The 16635-nt window shown below is 44.6% G+C and overlaps 1 pseudogene; it reads right to left on the bottom strand.

Moving 5' to 3' along the window:
- Nucleotides 1–10646: 10646 nt before the first annotated feature.
- On the bottom strand, nucleotides 10647–10823 carry LOC149874691 (U2 spliceosomal RNA; annotated as a pseudogene).
- Nucleotides 10824–16635: the final 5812 nt, after the last annotated feature.

Here is a 16635-nt window from a genome sequence, read left to right as displayed (position 1 = left end):
ATTGTTATCTGTGGGACTTGATTATGTTTAGACCCAGTCTCTCATTTTGAGCAAGACACAGTTAATGAGGAGAGAAATGAAAAGTGCATTGAGTCACAGTGTGTTTGTGGTAATTTGTGACACATTCACTCTACTCAGTTCTTTGTTTATTCCTTCCCCCCTCCATGCAGGTCCTGTGGAAAAAGGAGCAGATAAGCGAATTCAGTGGTAGACAGTTAAGGGTGTTGAAAGTAATGAATCTATATCTCTCTATCTCTTTCCCCATTGTTGGCAGTAATTGGAGTAGTGTTCATCTATACAGTAAAATGCCAGTGAAGCCCATCTTAACGAAACATCTTTTTTTCCATTATTTTGCAACACATTTTTCATTGACACTGCTAGTTTTTATTTTCACTATGTGTTTCTTTTTTTTTTTTTGCAAGCTCTTTGCCACTTTTCTAAATAATAGTCCATTAAACAGTTCACAGTATGTGTTCTGTAGAAATGTAAAAAAGTGATTGGATGATACTAATTAAGGAGAGATTTTGTTTCCACTTACTGCAGATCAATGGTGGGTTACATTAAAGCTGCATTTTGTGATGAGTTTAAACACAAAAGAACAGCTGTGCTAAATACATATTTCAAGGCTTACAGGTAGGTCAAATAAATCTTTCTTTCTTTGCCTGTCTATTTTGGAACTACAGTAAACGCTATGTGAAGAAAAGTAATAAAATGCAAGGCAAATTTCTCACTTTAGAATTTTTTTTTCTACTGGTGGTACCAGAAACTGTAAGATCAAGACTAGCAGTTGCAATGCATTCAGATCTTACTCGTTTTTCATTCACTTAGTACCTACTATTGCATGCACTGATTTTAGTATGAATTTTTTTCTTCCATTTTCTACCATTCCCAATCTGAGCTATCTATTCATGGTTTATGACAGAGCTAGATAGCAAGGAAAAATAGCATTAATTTTTGAACATCCTCTTCAGTTATTTCAACCCATGTTTGTTCCTTGACTCTATAAATTACTCTGCATACAAAATTTAACAAAAATCTCCATACAGAGATATCTTCATATGCAGGGAAGAACAGAAATTCATTCTAGTCAGATCAATTAAAATAAAAGTGCTCCACTCGTTGGCAGTCCTTGATCATCACAAACGACACTCTGAGGAAATTTGCCTACCTGCCTTCAAGTAATATAATGAATCCTGAACACATATGACAAGGAACTAAAAGAGAAAATGTGTTTCAGGCACTGGGTGTAAATATTTAAAAACACAAAACTATTATAAAGTCAGTTTACTTCATGTAATTTAGAAATGTAATTTATTTAATATAAAATGCTGTGGAACCATGACCCTGTTTATACAGAGACCATTTCATTATATGAGGGAAAGATGTTGTTTATTTGCAGCTCACCCTCTACATTAAAACAATGTGTTATTCTTATTCTAGATCAGTGTAAAAAGAGTGGTGATACATGTGAGTTACTGTGTTTGAATGAGGAACTAAAGAAACTGTTAGCTTTAATTTTGCAAAAACTAAAACTCTTCCATAAAGTTCATTTTATCCACCAAAGTTCAAAGCATTTGGGATAAAAGCTTTGGATTTGGGTCCGACTTTGCATGTATGAACTCAATTCTGATTTTGAAATCACAACACCTTCATTCTGCGTCTTAAACTGGGGGCACCTTTACGTGAGATGCCCACTGCACAGTTGTTACTGCACAGTCATTTAGTACTTGCATAACCAAGTACTAAATAAGCTGCACAGTAGTTCAGTACTACTGCACAATAGTATCAAGTCCTGGTTTGTGCTTGGCGACGCTATTGTGCAGTAGTAACAAGCTACTGTGCACTGCAATAAGCATCTTGTCTAGATGCACCCTGCGTGCTCTCAAGTACTGGAAAGAACTTGTGTAAACTTAAAGTATATGGACTAAACTCTGGAAATACATAAAATAGGTCCTAAGTAGGGGCTTGTGTACTTTGAGAAACTATTTTCAGTGTGTGTCCTTACACTGCTTGGCAGCCATCCCATCTATAGAACTCCTCTAAAGAGGCAAGAATAATTCACGTGAGGGGTTATATTAAGGAGCCGTTGCAGGGTGGGCACAGGGTAGGCCATTCCATGAGTGAGAATACATATATACATAGACAAGGGGAGGACAAAATACAGCCCATGGGCTGCATCCAACCAGCCAAGGGATATTATCTGGTCTATGGCTCCACCCAGCCTGGGCACAGGGGGTAGCCTAGGCTGTGGCACATGTGGCTGGACCTGCCACCCCTGGGTGTACAGCAGGGCAGGCATGGCATGGCAGCCAGACTCAGCTTCTAAGCATCCCCCATGGCAGTGGCTCACTCTGCCTGGCTACCACTACCAGTATCACCACTGTTACCACTTGACCTGGCCCTATTGTCTGGGCACCTCAGCCTGTCTGCCCTGTACCCACTCCTGGGGGCACCAGATGGAACAGATGGGCAGGCAGGGTCTCCATAGAGACTGATGCAGGACCCCCGCAGGCAGGGTGCACTTGGCCAGAGGGATGGGGTGGGGCAGCAGGGGGATGGGAAGCAGTGTCCAGGAGCTGGACAGGTGGGCGGGGCCAGGATCATGGGGTGGTGACTGCACAAGGCCAGGGCCTGGGGCAGAGCCATGATCTGCTCCCCATACACCCCTGTGATGAGCGTTGGTTCCACCAGCAGGGGCTGGCTGCTGCCCCCAGAACCAGTACCCAACACGGTGATATCCAGGGAGCAGATCACAGCTCTGCCCCTACCCCCAGCCCCATCTTGTCATGCCCCACCCCCAGTCCCAGCCCTGCCCACCCATCCATTCCAGGAAACTGCTTCCTCCAGCCTTATCCTGTCTGCCCAGCCAAGTGCGCCCTGCCTGGGGGGGTCCCAGGCTGGTCTCCATGGAAACCCCACTCACCTACTCCATCCAGTGCTCTCAGCAGTGCATGTGTGTTAAAAGGGCCCAGGGCCAGATGGGATCAATTTCTTTCCCTCTCTCCCTGACCCCTGGCCTGCAACAGCTCACCAAAACTCTTTCAGTGACCCTTCAGCTCAAATAATTGCCCACCCCTGACATATAACATGCTATCTGACCCCCATACTTTACTCCAAAATGTCTCACCTTGTAGAGAATGCTTTACCAGTGTTTAAATAATGTTGTATTTCATTAATGTGTATGCTTAATATAGAAAAAATAGTGTGTGTGGTGTGCTTTGTGGCACATGGAAATGACTCAGAGATTTTAAAAGGCAAAGGGGACTCGACTGCTAGATCACCTAATCTGACCCATATAGTACAGACCAGAGAATTTTCCCGAGTTACCCCTATAGAGCCCCAAAATTCCCAGTTGACTAAAGAACACTTTGTTTCACTAAATATGTTTTTTAAGACAAATATCCAGTCTTGACCTGAAGAACATCAAGATAAGGAGATTATGGCAGAGTAAGGACACATTTACAGAGAATAAACTGGTGTTTAAAACTTATATGAATCTGAATCTGTAAGCCACACAGTCTTCTTATCACTTTTATGAACTGTATATATTAGAGCTGGAAATGCCATTTTAGATTAGATTCTGCTTTAAGGTTGTCTTTAGTTGTAGAACCCACACATAGAGAAACTCTTTTAAAACAGACTAGTTATCACAAACGTTCTCACAATAATTTTCTACAAGGAAACTTTTTCTGGCATAATTCATTAAAAATTAATCAACCCATTTCTGTGCAAATCTCTGTGACAAGCATTCTTTAATGCAGTGACTGCTGAACAGTCTTTTCTTTATTATGAAATGACACAAGTGGAACTTTCTAATTGGCTGTCAGTGATGTCATACCCATGTCTATAATGCATAGTAAACACACAAGTTGGCTTATTTGCCTTATTATGAACACAATCTGTGACAAACTATTCATTTCTAGAGGACATTTGCACCTCTTCGGTAGTTAGTCACTTTTGCCCTAAGGATTAAAATGATCATGCTATATAGTACAGAAAAGCACTACTGTATTTTTACATTTTAGCATTATATGTATGTTTCTTTCACTTACGATTCCTCAATGCTTAGTCTCTCCCCTTTTTCAGACTGAGAATACTGGTATTAGATAGATTCATTAGTTAGTCATGACTTTTCAGTGTTCTTGAAAGACCAGTTCTTTAGTTCAGTGCCATTAGTTTTACCAAAAGGAACAGTAAATGCAGTAATATTTCAATCTAACTCATCGAACTTCAGAAACTTTCAGAAACTATGGCAATAGGGCCGACAACATGCTGTATACAAAAGGATTATGGAAGTAAGATTGTTCTTGCATGTTTCAACTTACTAATTTACTTGGTTAACAGTTTCTTGTTAGCAAGGGGTACCACATTTCAGCAAAAGTTTCTGTCTTTCACTATGATTCCCCTCTACTACAGAGGGACACTGGGAAGAATGTTTGTTTAACTGTTACGTCTGTAAGACAGTATGTGTTTTACTAACACTTAGTATACACCAAGAATTTGGTTTTGGCTTATGTATGCTTTATAACCAGATTTCTATTATAAATACTATATTCAAATACAAAATGAGGGTCGTCCTCCTCCCCGCCCCCCCATCAGAAAGCTCCTCACCTTACTTTCTCATACAAGGAAACCTCATTAAATACACTGTCTATCATTAAACTGATTCCAAAAGCAGCACGTACTCACTAATGGCCACTGAGCATTATTATAGAACACCTGGCCCATACTGGGTAAGCATGCTGATGGAAATCTACCTTTTTTATTTTATTTTATTAAAATCAAAATCTTCCTCCCCACATTAAAAAGAAAGCAGTTTACAACACTTTACATAACATTTCTCTAAACTAACATCAAATCTCCTCATTTATATCCTTTACATCTATCTGTCTTCACAAATGGCATTACCTGTTATGCTTTCATCAGTTTCCCCAATCCCATTTTTAAATTGTTACTCCCCACCTGTTCTTCCTCTTCCCGCTCAGAATTTTCCTGGAACCGCATTTCCCAGTCTTTCAGTTTTCACTTGTTCCTCGTGCTCAGTGCTCCCAGCTCCTGTTCATCCCTTTCAATATACGTTTGCAGTTCATGCACAGCTAGCTGCACGCATTCTTGTGGTATGAAGAATAGTCCCTTGTGGTCCAGCAAGTTCTGTGTCTTCTAGATGGCCACTCTCATGCACATTATAAGAAGTCTCAGTTCTTGACTCATTCATCCTCTTTGGTTCAGTCCATATATCACCATCTCATATGTCATTACATTACACCATTGAGTTTTCTTTGCAAATCTCCCCACCCTCTTCCACATTTTCTTTGTGTATTTGCACTCCCAGAACATGTGACAAGTTGACTCTATGTTCTCATAGAATCATTGAGGTGGAAGGGACCTAGACAGATCATCTAGTCTGACCCCCCCCCGCCATGGGCAGGAAGGAGCACTGGGGGTAGGAGGTGTCATAAGACCCCAGCCAGGTGCCTATCCAGTCTCCTCTTGAAGATTTCTAGGGAAGGTGAGAGCACCACCTCTCTGGGAAGCCTGTTCCAGGCTCTGGCCACCCTTTCCATGAAGTAGTTCTTCCTAAAATCTAACCTAAACCTATCTTCCCTCAGCTTGTGGCCATTGTTCCTGGTGACCCCAAGGGGGGCCCTGGTGAATAGACGTTCCCTGAGTCCCTGCTGCTGGCCCCTGATAAAGTTGTAGGCAGCCACAAGATCCCCCCTCAGTCTCCTCTTGCAGAGACTGAAGAGATTCAGGTCCCTCAGCCTCTCCTCATGGGGCTGGCCACGGAGGCCCCCAACCATACGAGTGGCCCTCCTCTGGACCCTCTCCAGGTTCTCAATGTCCTTCTTGAAGTGTGGCACCCAGAACTGGACACAGTACTCCAGCTGTGGCCTGACCAGTGCCGCATAGAGGGGGAGCAAGACCTCTCTGGACCTGTTAGTGCTAACCCTGTTGATGTATGACAGGGTGCAGTTGGCTCTGCCTATTGCTTCATCGCATTGGCGAATCATATTCATCCTGGAGTCAATCCTGACTCCAAGATCCCTCTCTGCCTCTGTGCTGCTGAGAGGGTCAGCCCCTAACCTATAACCATAATGCTGGTTCCCTCTCCCCAGGTGCAGCACCCTGCACTTGTCCTTGTTGGACCGCATCCTGTTCAGATCCACCCGCTTCTCTAACCTATCCAGGTCTGCCTGGATGCGGTCCCTGCCTGCCGGTGTATTCACTTTACCCCACAGCTTGGTGTCATCTTGAACAGGGTGCTCTCCACACCCTCGTCCAGGTTGCTAATGAAGATGTTGAACACCACTGGCCCAAGGACCGAGCCCTGGGGGACTCTGCTGCCTACACCCTCCCAGGTCGACATCGACCTGTCCACCACTACCCTCTGGGTGCACCCCTGGAGCCAGTTTGCCACCCACGTGACCGTGCATTCATCAATGCCACAGTCCCTCAGCTTGCCCACCAGAATTGGGTGGGACACTGTGTCAAAGGCCTTCTGGAAGTCCAAGAAAATGACATCGACTTCCTCCTTCCCATCTAAGCTCTTTGTTACCTGGTCATAGAAAGAGACCAGGTTAGTCAGGCAGGATCAGCCTTGCACGAACTCTTGCTGGTTACCCTTCAACATCACTTCCCCTGCAGGGCTCTCACAAATGTGGCCCTTGATCATTTTTTCAAAGACCTTCCCCAGGATAGAAGTGAGGCTGACTGGCCTGTAGTTGCCAGGCTCTTCCTTTCTCCCCTTCTTGAAAATAGGGACCACATTCACCCTATTCCAGTCCTCAGGGACTTGGCCTGAGCACCAGAAGTCCTCAAACAGCTGTGCCAATGGCTCCGCAATGACACCAGCACAGTTTCCCCTTGGACACTGTACCGGGGAGCAGAGTAATAAACAGGACTCACCTGCAGCTCCCGACAAGAGGCACATGAGGCAGACAGAGGAGCCCACGCTGCTCGTTAGCCGTGGGTTTATCATATTATGCCCAGCCAGTGACGTCACAGAGGAACGCTGGCTGGCAGAGATAAAAACAATGGCTGCAGCTGGAGAGGGGGCAGATGGTTCCAGCGAGGGGAAACGCCAAGCCCGGTCAATGGGGAAAGCAGCGGAGGCAAACACGGTGGCAAGAGAGCTGGCAGGGGCTCTGACGGAGCGGGGGCAGACCCCACAGCTAGGAACAACCCCAGGCAGCGCAGCTGGCAAAGACATGGCACCTGAGGACATGCCAGACCAAAGCCCGGAGAGCAGCATGACCCACAGGTGGGGTACCAGGGCTACGGTGGGCAGAAGCAGCCGCACCAGGCAGGAGAAACTCCAGGAGAGTCCCAAAGGCGTACAGTCGGGGCGGGCATCGCCGCCAAGGTCTGAGGCAGTGAGCTGGAGGACGGGGCAGGAGGGAACCAAAAGGGTATAGAATAGGCTGCTCAGCAAGGAGAGTAGCTGAGCAGTTAGATTTTCCTTTCAAAGTCTAAGTTGTTGGGTAACCCTGGCTGTAGGAGCAGAGCCGGGGCAGTGCCCTTATAAAGTAAGGTTAACGGGGTCTCGGTGAGACCAGAGTCAGCACGAGAAGTCCCGCTCGGTGCAGGACGGGGAGTAGAGGAAGAGGTCCGTGGGTTGTGCTGGCAAGCGAGTCCCACGACTGTGGTAAGGGTCATTTAGAAGCAGACCAGAAGGTATCATTCTACAGCTGGGGAACAAGGACCAACGGAGGAAGGAGGTGCTAAAGGTGGTGTAAGGCCAGGGTACAGGGGTGGTGGAGCCCCATGAAGTGACTGTCGGGGGATCCTGGGCCACGGAGTATACCGGGAACCGACCCTCAACATTGAGGAACACCAAGTCGTGGTGGGAGAGAAAGAGGTCAGGGACACAGGGGAAAGAGAACTGCTCTGACACCTAAGAGATACCCACAGGTGCGTGACGTCTACGCACAGAACCAGAACTGCCTGAGAGTGGGTAATCAAAGCCCAGTGGTCACAGACACTTTTCCAGTTTGGGTAATCCCCATCTGCACTAGTAATACATTTCACGCTTCTAGCCACGTGATTTCTACATGTTTCCTCTTTGCCCGTGCTTTCCACATCCCCTTCCACACTTGGGCTGACTGGCTCTTGGCCAGGTTCCCCACTTCTGTTATTCTGTTCCTGTCCCTTATATTTTTTTCAAGGCTTTTACTATTCTCCCATTTCTTTGGGTTCCCTTCTAACAGTGCATAGTGTATCATGAACTTCTCAGCTTTTGCCTAGTGGGCTGGGGGGGTGTCCAGGCCCAAGGCATTTTCCATTCCTCCTTCCCCCCTTCCCATGTCCTCAAGACTTTCTGGCTAAGTACTGATATCTCTTTCCTTGCCACCCACTCCCTTTTGTTGCCCCAGAAAAAGGTGAATAATTCTTTCTGTATCCTTTGTACTTGTCTACACATTGGAAACACAATTCCGACATAGAGGATCACTAGTAGTAATTGTGATCAATTTTACCAGTTCCACTTTTCCCTGTTTAGACAGCTTCTCTGTTCTCCAATGTCCTGTTATCTGTCATACCTTGATGATTATCTTCTCCCAGGTCCTGTCACCTCTCCCTTTCATGTCCGTCTGTATGCCCAGGATCTTTATTTCTTCTGTTTGTAGTTGTAAACTGTAGTCTTCCAGCCCTTCCCAATTCCCTATTCCCATTAGTGTGGTCTTCTTTTTATTAAATTTTGCCCCTGCTGCCCCATCATGGTCCATCACATGTTCCAATACTCTAGCAATTGAAACTTTATCATGTCCTAATACTGTGATATCATCCATATATAGCGTGCACTTAATTTCTTCTCTGCCCAGGATTTTCACCCTTGCGATCAACCTGTGTCTTATTTTCTGGGCCATTAGTTCTATGACACAAACAAAAAGCCCCACTGATAATGGGCAGTCTTATCTTACTTCAGAACTTTTCTCAAAGTCCTGGCTCAAATGACCATTTATCAATATCTGGCTCTTGACCATCTTGTACAATATTTGTATTGCTCAGATGATTCTATCTGGGAATTCCATTTTCCTCAGGATTATGAGTGTGGAATTATGCTCTATTTGATCGTATACTTCTTCCAAATCTATTTTCATAGTTTCGTAGTTAGTAGGATCGGAAGGGACCTGAGCAGATCATTGAGTCCGACCCCCTGCCATGGCAGGAAAGAGTACTGGGGTCACACGACCCCAGCAAGGTGTTCATCTAGCCTCCTCTTAAAGACTCCCAGGGTAGAAGCCAGCACCACTTCGCTTGGACGCTGGTTCCAGATCCTAGCCGCCCTGACCATGAAGTCTAGGTCTGATTGTAGCCTATTCCTCTCTTCTAGTGTGCCCACATCCCCCCACATCTTATTGTCATCAGCATATTTGAACAGGGTGCTTTTTACCCCCTTGTCCAAGTCACTGATGAAGATGTTGAAGAGTGCAGGCCTGAGGACCAAGCCCTGCGGATCCCCACTGCCCACATCCCTCCAGGTCGAAATGACCAATCCACCACCACTCTCTGGGTGTGGCCTTCCAGCCAGTTGGCAACCCATTTGACTGTGTAGGTGTTGACACCACAGTCCCCCAGTTTCTTAATGAGAACAGGGTGAGAGACAGTATCAAAGGCCTTCCTAAAGTCCAGGAAGACTATGTCCACTGCTACCCCTGCATCTAAGGATTTGGTGATCGGGTCATAGAAGGCCACCAGGTTGGCCTGACAGGACCTGCTTCTAATGAACCCATTTGGTTACCCCTAAGCATAATCTCCCCTGCTGGCCCCTCATGGACATGTGCCAGAATAATTCTCTCAAAAAGCTTGCCCAGGATCAAGGTAAGTTTAACTGGCCTATAGTTTCTCGGGTCCTCCTTCCTCCCCTTTTTGAAGATGGGAACCACGTTGGCCCTCTTCCAGTCCTCTGGCACCACACCAGAGCACCATGAGTTTTCATAAAGTCATGCCAGGGGTCCCGCAATGACCTCAGCTAATTCCCTCAGTACTCTAGGGTGGAGATCGTCCGGACCAGCTGACTTGAATACATCCAGTCCCTCCAGAAGTTCCCCACTAATCCTTGGCTGAGGTGCGCCTCCCCTGGGGTCTAAGGGGGGCCCAGAGGGGGGGTGGCTGTTCCGGTTCCAGTTATATTCATAACCACCATGTTTTGTTTTCTCTCTTGGATATCCACCAGAGTGTCCCTTATTAACCATAATGCATCTGCAACTTTTCTCTTCTTCCTGGTATGGCACACATCTGTTCCTCATGAATCAGTTCTGATAAATTGCCTGTCATCTTTTGGGCCAAAACTTTTGCAAAGATCTTATAATATTCATTTAGCAGCGTGATTGGTCTTCAGGTCTCTAGTTTTTCTTTTTCTCCTTTTTTAAAGATAAGGACTACAGTGACGGTAACCTTTTTTGTTTTTTGAAATATATATATACATAGTTTTATGTATATATATATTATATATATATACACACACACACACACATATATATAGACACATCATCTAGCATAAACTTTCTATCACACACCTTAAACCACACTAAGAAACCATACACCCATTACAATAAATGCAGTCACTCCCCTGCACACCCACCCACTGCCTTTCCCTAACCCAATCACAGTGATGGGAATCTTTTTTCTTCTTTTTTTTCTGTTTTTTTTTTTGCACTGGTCCTGGAAGCACTGTAATACCAGGTCAATGCATGGAGTGGATGGAGCAAGCTCCCATTCCACCACCCAACACCAGAAAGAATCTGCTCAATATAGACCTCCTGTGGAGTACATATCAGAGACAGTCACCTGCCCTGGGAAAACCACCTGATTGATCATGGTGTCTCCCCTGCTAGGAACACTATCACCTATCACAAGAAAAACTTAACACACCTCACCTGAATAAAATATATGCTACTGCCCATTGTATGCAGTCCCCATTAGCACCAACTCTCTTTGAAGTCATGTTGAGCCACTACATTGAATACATTTTGATTTTCTCTTCACTCCCACAATTGATCTGAGCTGTTGTTTCCTATTTCCAATGTTTCCTGTTTCTTGACAGGCCTTAAATGTCTGGCAGACATCATCTTATGGGCCCCAGAAAGTTTACCCAGGCTCCTTCTGTCACTCCCTCTCTCATCCTGTTGCATATGATTAGTGTGGTCCTGCCCTCCATGTACTGGAGCTGGATCAGGTTCCTTATCAGTTTTGGAAGATCTCAGGACTCCTGACAAGCACACCTAGAGTTTGTATTACATTTAAGTAGGTATAGAAGCGCTACTTAAAAGTGTGTTTACAGAGTACCTGTTCTAAAACTTGCAGCTGTTTCAAAAAAGCTAAAATGCATCAATTCTGGATGAACTAAGCCTATGAGTACCCATTAAAAAATGTCCATGTTTATTTTAAGGTCAGTGGGCACATCTGCATGTGCTATTACTGTGCATGAATAAACTCCAGAACTTATTGCTCCAGAGTTTATTGCTCCCAGGTGCACATTCAAAGTTCATTTATTATTCCACATGTGGAGCCAGGTTAAAGTAGCCCTGGCTGTCAGGGGCCCCCAGGGGTCTGCCTGACAGCTTGGGACTGCTTGCCCTAGCTCAACATGCTGTGGAGGAGCTGGCTGGGGCATGAGGGAGCTTCAGTGGGGGATAGCTGGCAGCCCTCAGGCAGCCAGGGCAGCCTCATTCCCCAGGCAGCCAGGGCAGCATCTACTTGTGCACTGCTGCATTTTTTACTTTACAGCAGAACAGTACTTGTATCCTTCTATATTTACAAGGTCCTTGTATATTTACAAGTACTATCCTGCTGCAGAGTAAATTCGGTTAGTTTACTCCGGTGTAATAGTATATGTAGACACCAAAATATTAACAGCACAGCAGTTAGTCAACTGGGGGGTAAATATCTTGTGTAGATGTACCCAATGTGTTCAAATTTTCCCCTCACTTCCATGTGCTCAGAGACAGCAGGGTCTGAAAGTAAGGCCTCTTCTTTATGCAGCATCTGCCACTGTTGACTGACTTGAGTAATAGAATCCACAGATGGGAGCCCTGGGTGAGTCTCCCTTCTCAATTTAATGGGCTGGTAGTAGCTCCTCTGGATTGGTTTGCCACTTGCGGAGACTGTTAACTGCTTTTGGTTTCAATTACTATTCAGTAGTTAAGTATTCAGTAGTTCAGGTGTTCTTTGAGGTTGTGTGTTTGCACCCTTTTTCCCCTGTAGTAAACCCTGTTTTTCTTGAATGTTGCTTGTGAGTGGACAAGTTTGTTCATGTTAGAACTCCCTGTCAGAATTTGATCTTCCAGGTTTCTGGCTGGAGCTAAATCAGATTTAGAGAAGTAGTGTTAAACTCCAAGATTTGAATCTGGTACTTATTCCTGCCATATAAAGGTTGGGAAAAGGGGGGAGGGAATGATTAATTTTATTTATAGACATGTATGTGCTTGTGTAAACACAGACAACATTAATATTATTTATTATACTATTGTCAATTATTATATCTTTGAAAAATGCCAGAATGCAGATTTGGGTTATTGTAAAATTCAGCATAGTTTTGAAGTCCGACATAATTTTGCTACTGCTTTCACTCAGCTCCAGGTTTTGGCACTGTTTGGCTAAACTATTGAAAACAGGGCACACAAATCAGGTTTGACATTGGTGTGAGTAAATACAGTACACATACATCAGTGTCAAACCAGCTACTGTTTGAATGATTGATTGGTATGCAATTGCTTGGAACCTGTTTGTTACTTAACCAAAAAAAAAGGACAAGCTGTATTTTTTTACTGACAGACAAAAGTCTTAATCTAAAAAATAAAGGTAGCCATATTAGTACATCATTGCCTTGTCCAGTTACATATCTTTATGTTCTGTTATCTGTTCTGTCAATCCAGTGATCATATAGCTATTCAGACTTGAAACTATTTTCACCTTTGACCTCATGCCTTGCCTATCCTTTTGAATTTTACTGAAAAAAATGGGCCTTGTGATTTTTCCTAAAGATATGAAAAATAAAATCATAAGAGAATGTTACAACCACAGGATAATGTTCCTGAGTTAGTTGGTGTTGGATGTAATTTCAATTGTGTGTGTGTGCAATGAGAAGGGGAGCCACTGAGTTGACGAGAACCATGGTCTCATCCTTTGATTATTAACTAATGACCAGAAAGTGCTAAGTTAATTTGATAGCTGCCTCTCATGTGATTTAACACTGATGACAGTAGCTTCTAATTCTATATACCATAAGTTTGATAGGTCAAACTTCAGCCATTGGTACAATTTATGGATAACAATGAACAGCCATGACCAATAGCACCCTGTTATGCTACACTGAGGGTTGTGGTCCACAATACTGGTAAAAAGCATGGACAAATGTCTGCCACTCCTTGAATTCTGGGCATCAATGGAAACAATTGAGAATTCAATTTTGCACTTTATTTTGTGTATGAGCAAACATAATACAGTTTCATATTCAAAATATCATATCATTGACTATATTGACCATGCATTTTGACAACAAAGTATTTACAATGCAGAATGTACAAGAACAGAGAATCCAATTAAAAAGTATATGCTGCATCACTGAGGCCAGCTGTACCCTATCATGGTGTGGTGCCCCTTGGTGGCCACCTTAGTCCTACCCCTCCTTCCACCCCTATAGCCACTCTGATGCCTCACAGATGTCACTCTGTTGCCAGTTACTCCCTTGTATAAACTTCAACCTTCTTAGCCTTACCCTACAGGTTAATCCAGCTGTTGACTGGTAGCCTAGTGGTTCCCAACCTTTTTATGTTCCAAACCGGCAAACCATGGACCAGAACTGACTGCAGACTGGAAGTGACCATTCACCAGCAAACCTCAGACTGGCGAACTGTGGACTGGAAGGGACCAGCATACTGCAGACTGGCAGCCTGATTCTGGGTATTTTATACTGCCAGTCCACAGTATGCCAATCACTTCCAGTCCACAGTTTGCCTATCTGTGGCTTGCTGGCCCATGGTCATATCCAGTCCAGCAGCCAACCCTCCTGAGGACCAACCCATTAGGAGCCTCTGACCTAAACTCACTGTCTCTGACCTGGCCTTTAAGTCTCAGGTTCTCATCAGCCTCAGGCTGCCTTTGTTGCCCCCCAGGGCTCAAGTCTGGACTTTTTGGCCTCTGTCTGCCTGTGTGTGAAAGGGATGAAAGAGATAGGAAAGAGGGAGATGCCTAGAGATAACATCTTCCTGTCACTTCCTTCAGGAGTGATTGAAAGTAGCAGGGTGCCAGCCAGCACTTCCAGAATAGCTGCTTCCTCTGAATTGGTGCATAGTAGACCAAGGAACCTACTTCTGGCTCTGGAGAGGGGCCAGCTGGGGAGGTCTGGAGCATGGAGGATGAAGAAACACTGACTGGACTTTCATCCTGGCAAGCACAGATGACAGGCTGCAGAGGAGGGCAGTTGTGTGGATGTGCAGGTGATCGGAGGATCTCTGAGTAAAACCATCACAGATAGCCACCCTCCCTACTGTGACCAACTGGACTCCAGGGGCCAAGGCCTACAAAAGACAATAATGTCAGAAGTACCTGGGAAAGAGCAAGTGAGACGAAGAACCATAGAAGGGGCACCCAGTGTGTATTTGGTACCAGGGTTTGTCCCTTCCATGCCAAGGACTACAGAAAGCCTTAGCCATAGGGGCCAGTGAACAATTAAGAGAGAACTTACCAGACTGGGTTGGTCTTCTTTAAAGTGAACAGTGACCCAAGCCACAAGGATGAGACTTGGAATGGCTTTATGGACACAGGGACATTAGAGGGAGTAGATTAGGGTTTGAGGTGAGTCTTGCATCCCCTAGCTCTCACTGATTGTGGGTTTAAGAAATCCAGCTAACATCAAGTAAGTGGTTAGGGGGAGGTGGAGACCCACAAAGAAGCACAGGTTGCCAGGACAGGGTGGCACTCATAAGAAGACTGCCTCCCAATACAATTTAACATCAAACTCATGGCAGGTGAGAAGGCAATCCCAAAACTTCTGAGTGACATTCTCTTGTGTTCTTACCCTGTTATCACCTATTAGGAGGACACCAGGTCATAAGGGGCCTATATCTCCGCTCCTGGCAGGACTCAAGACCTAGCATGCCACTCAGACACCACTGTGGCTTCCTCTTCCACCCCTACAACCAGACCTTGTCCTCTAGTCAAACTAGAACAAAATGTAAGCAATCACTGTAAACTCAAAGTCCCCTTCTCTGGGTCATCAAGATGCCAAGCCATCTCCTCACTCTCTGGCTCTCTCAGCCCTAACAGTACCTGCCATGTCCTACAGATCCCACTCCCCACCAGCGTGAGCTGGCAGGAGCTCCTGCCCCTGAAGAGTTCTGGGGTGCACTGTCCCTCGGCCTCAGGGGCCCAGGTTTATATCCTTTGGGTTCCTCTCCCTCTGGTCAGGTGCTCTCCTGACTGGCTGCAAGTGTGTCCCTCCTCAGTATTCAGAGAAGCTAACTGCTATTCTGGTTAAGCTATAGCAGTCCTCTTGCTGCTTATCAAGGCACTACCATTTTGTCCTTTTCCTATGCAGTTAACCCCACAATAGGCACTGCAGCCTATGGGCTCCTGGTTGCCTATTTCCCTGCAGCTAGCCCAGAATCAGACATCTTCCCTCCACCTGGTGACATCCCTAATGCAGCTTCACTCCTCAAGTAACAGGAACCCCTGGCTCCCTGTTAGTCATCTAGTCCCTCCTTCTGCACTGTTACTGATAGACACTTATGTCTGAAATCCTGTGCAATGTTCATGGAAATAGTTGGTTAGTAAAGGGTATCAAAGTAAACATACATTGCTGATAAATATTTTAGCACATCTCTCTTTGATAACCAGAGATCCTGGTCTTTGCTGATAAAAAAAATTCCTAATTTTGGATATATATATATATATATATATATATATATATATATATATGTATGTATATAGTGGCATTTCATTTTAATCATAGAAAAATGCGGACTTTGGGTTACTTTTTTAATCTGAAAATTGGGGATTTTTTTATCAGAGAAAACCAGGATCCCTGTTGATAAACTATTCTAATAGTAGCTCACTGATCTGCATTTAAAAATATCTTATTATTTAACTGATCTCACTGTCAGCACATGACAGTGTCCAATCTAAATATATTTCTGTTACTCATTTTCAGTTGTTGACTTATCATTCTTTTCCAGTAATCTCTAGTGAGTTTTTTGTAAGATCTCTTTGATCTTTTGTTTGTTTGTTTTTTTGGTCTTTGCTTTTTGTACTGCAGGGTTTGTTTTGGGTTTTTGTTTTGCCATAGATATGAAGGGAGCTGGAACCTCTTTCAGGATCTTGAGAGGCTTTTTTCTTGTTCTTGTGGGAACTGATATTGATCTAGCCTCAGTGGGTTGTGGAGGCCTTTTTTGTTTTCCCTTTTTTTTCAGTTGGATATTTCACGCACTGGAAAGAGGTTACAATGATATGTGGCCTGGCCTGAAGGCTTAGTCACATGAAGATATAAGCTACTGCATGCTTGAGGAGCTATCAACAGGAGGTGCCAAAAAAGAAAACCATGCTCTGTCTATCCATGGAAAGAGCTACTAAACAATTAATTGCAAAATGATATCCCTATAACATACCTTTATCTTTTGTCTGTGTGTGCATATTTTT

Source organism: Crocodylus siamensis, chromosome 1, assembly GCF_052110815.1.
Source record: "Crocodylus siamensis isolate JL-2025a chromosome 1, ASM5211081v1, whole genome shotgun sequence".
NCBI classification, from domain to species: Eukaryota; Metazoa; Chordata; order Crocodylia; family Crocodylidae; genus Crocodylus; species Crocodylus siamensis.
This window is presented reverse-complemented; position numbering and strand designations above follow the sequence as displayed.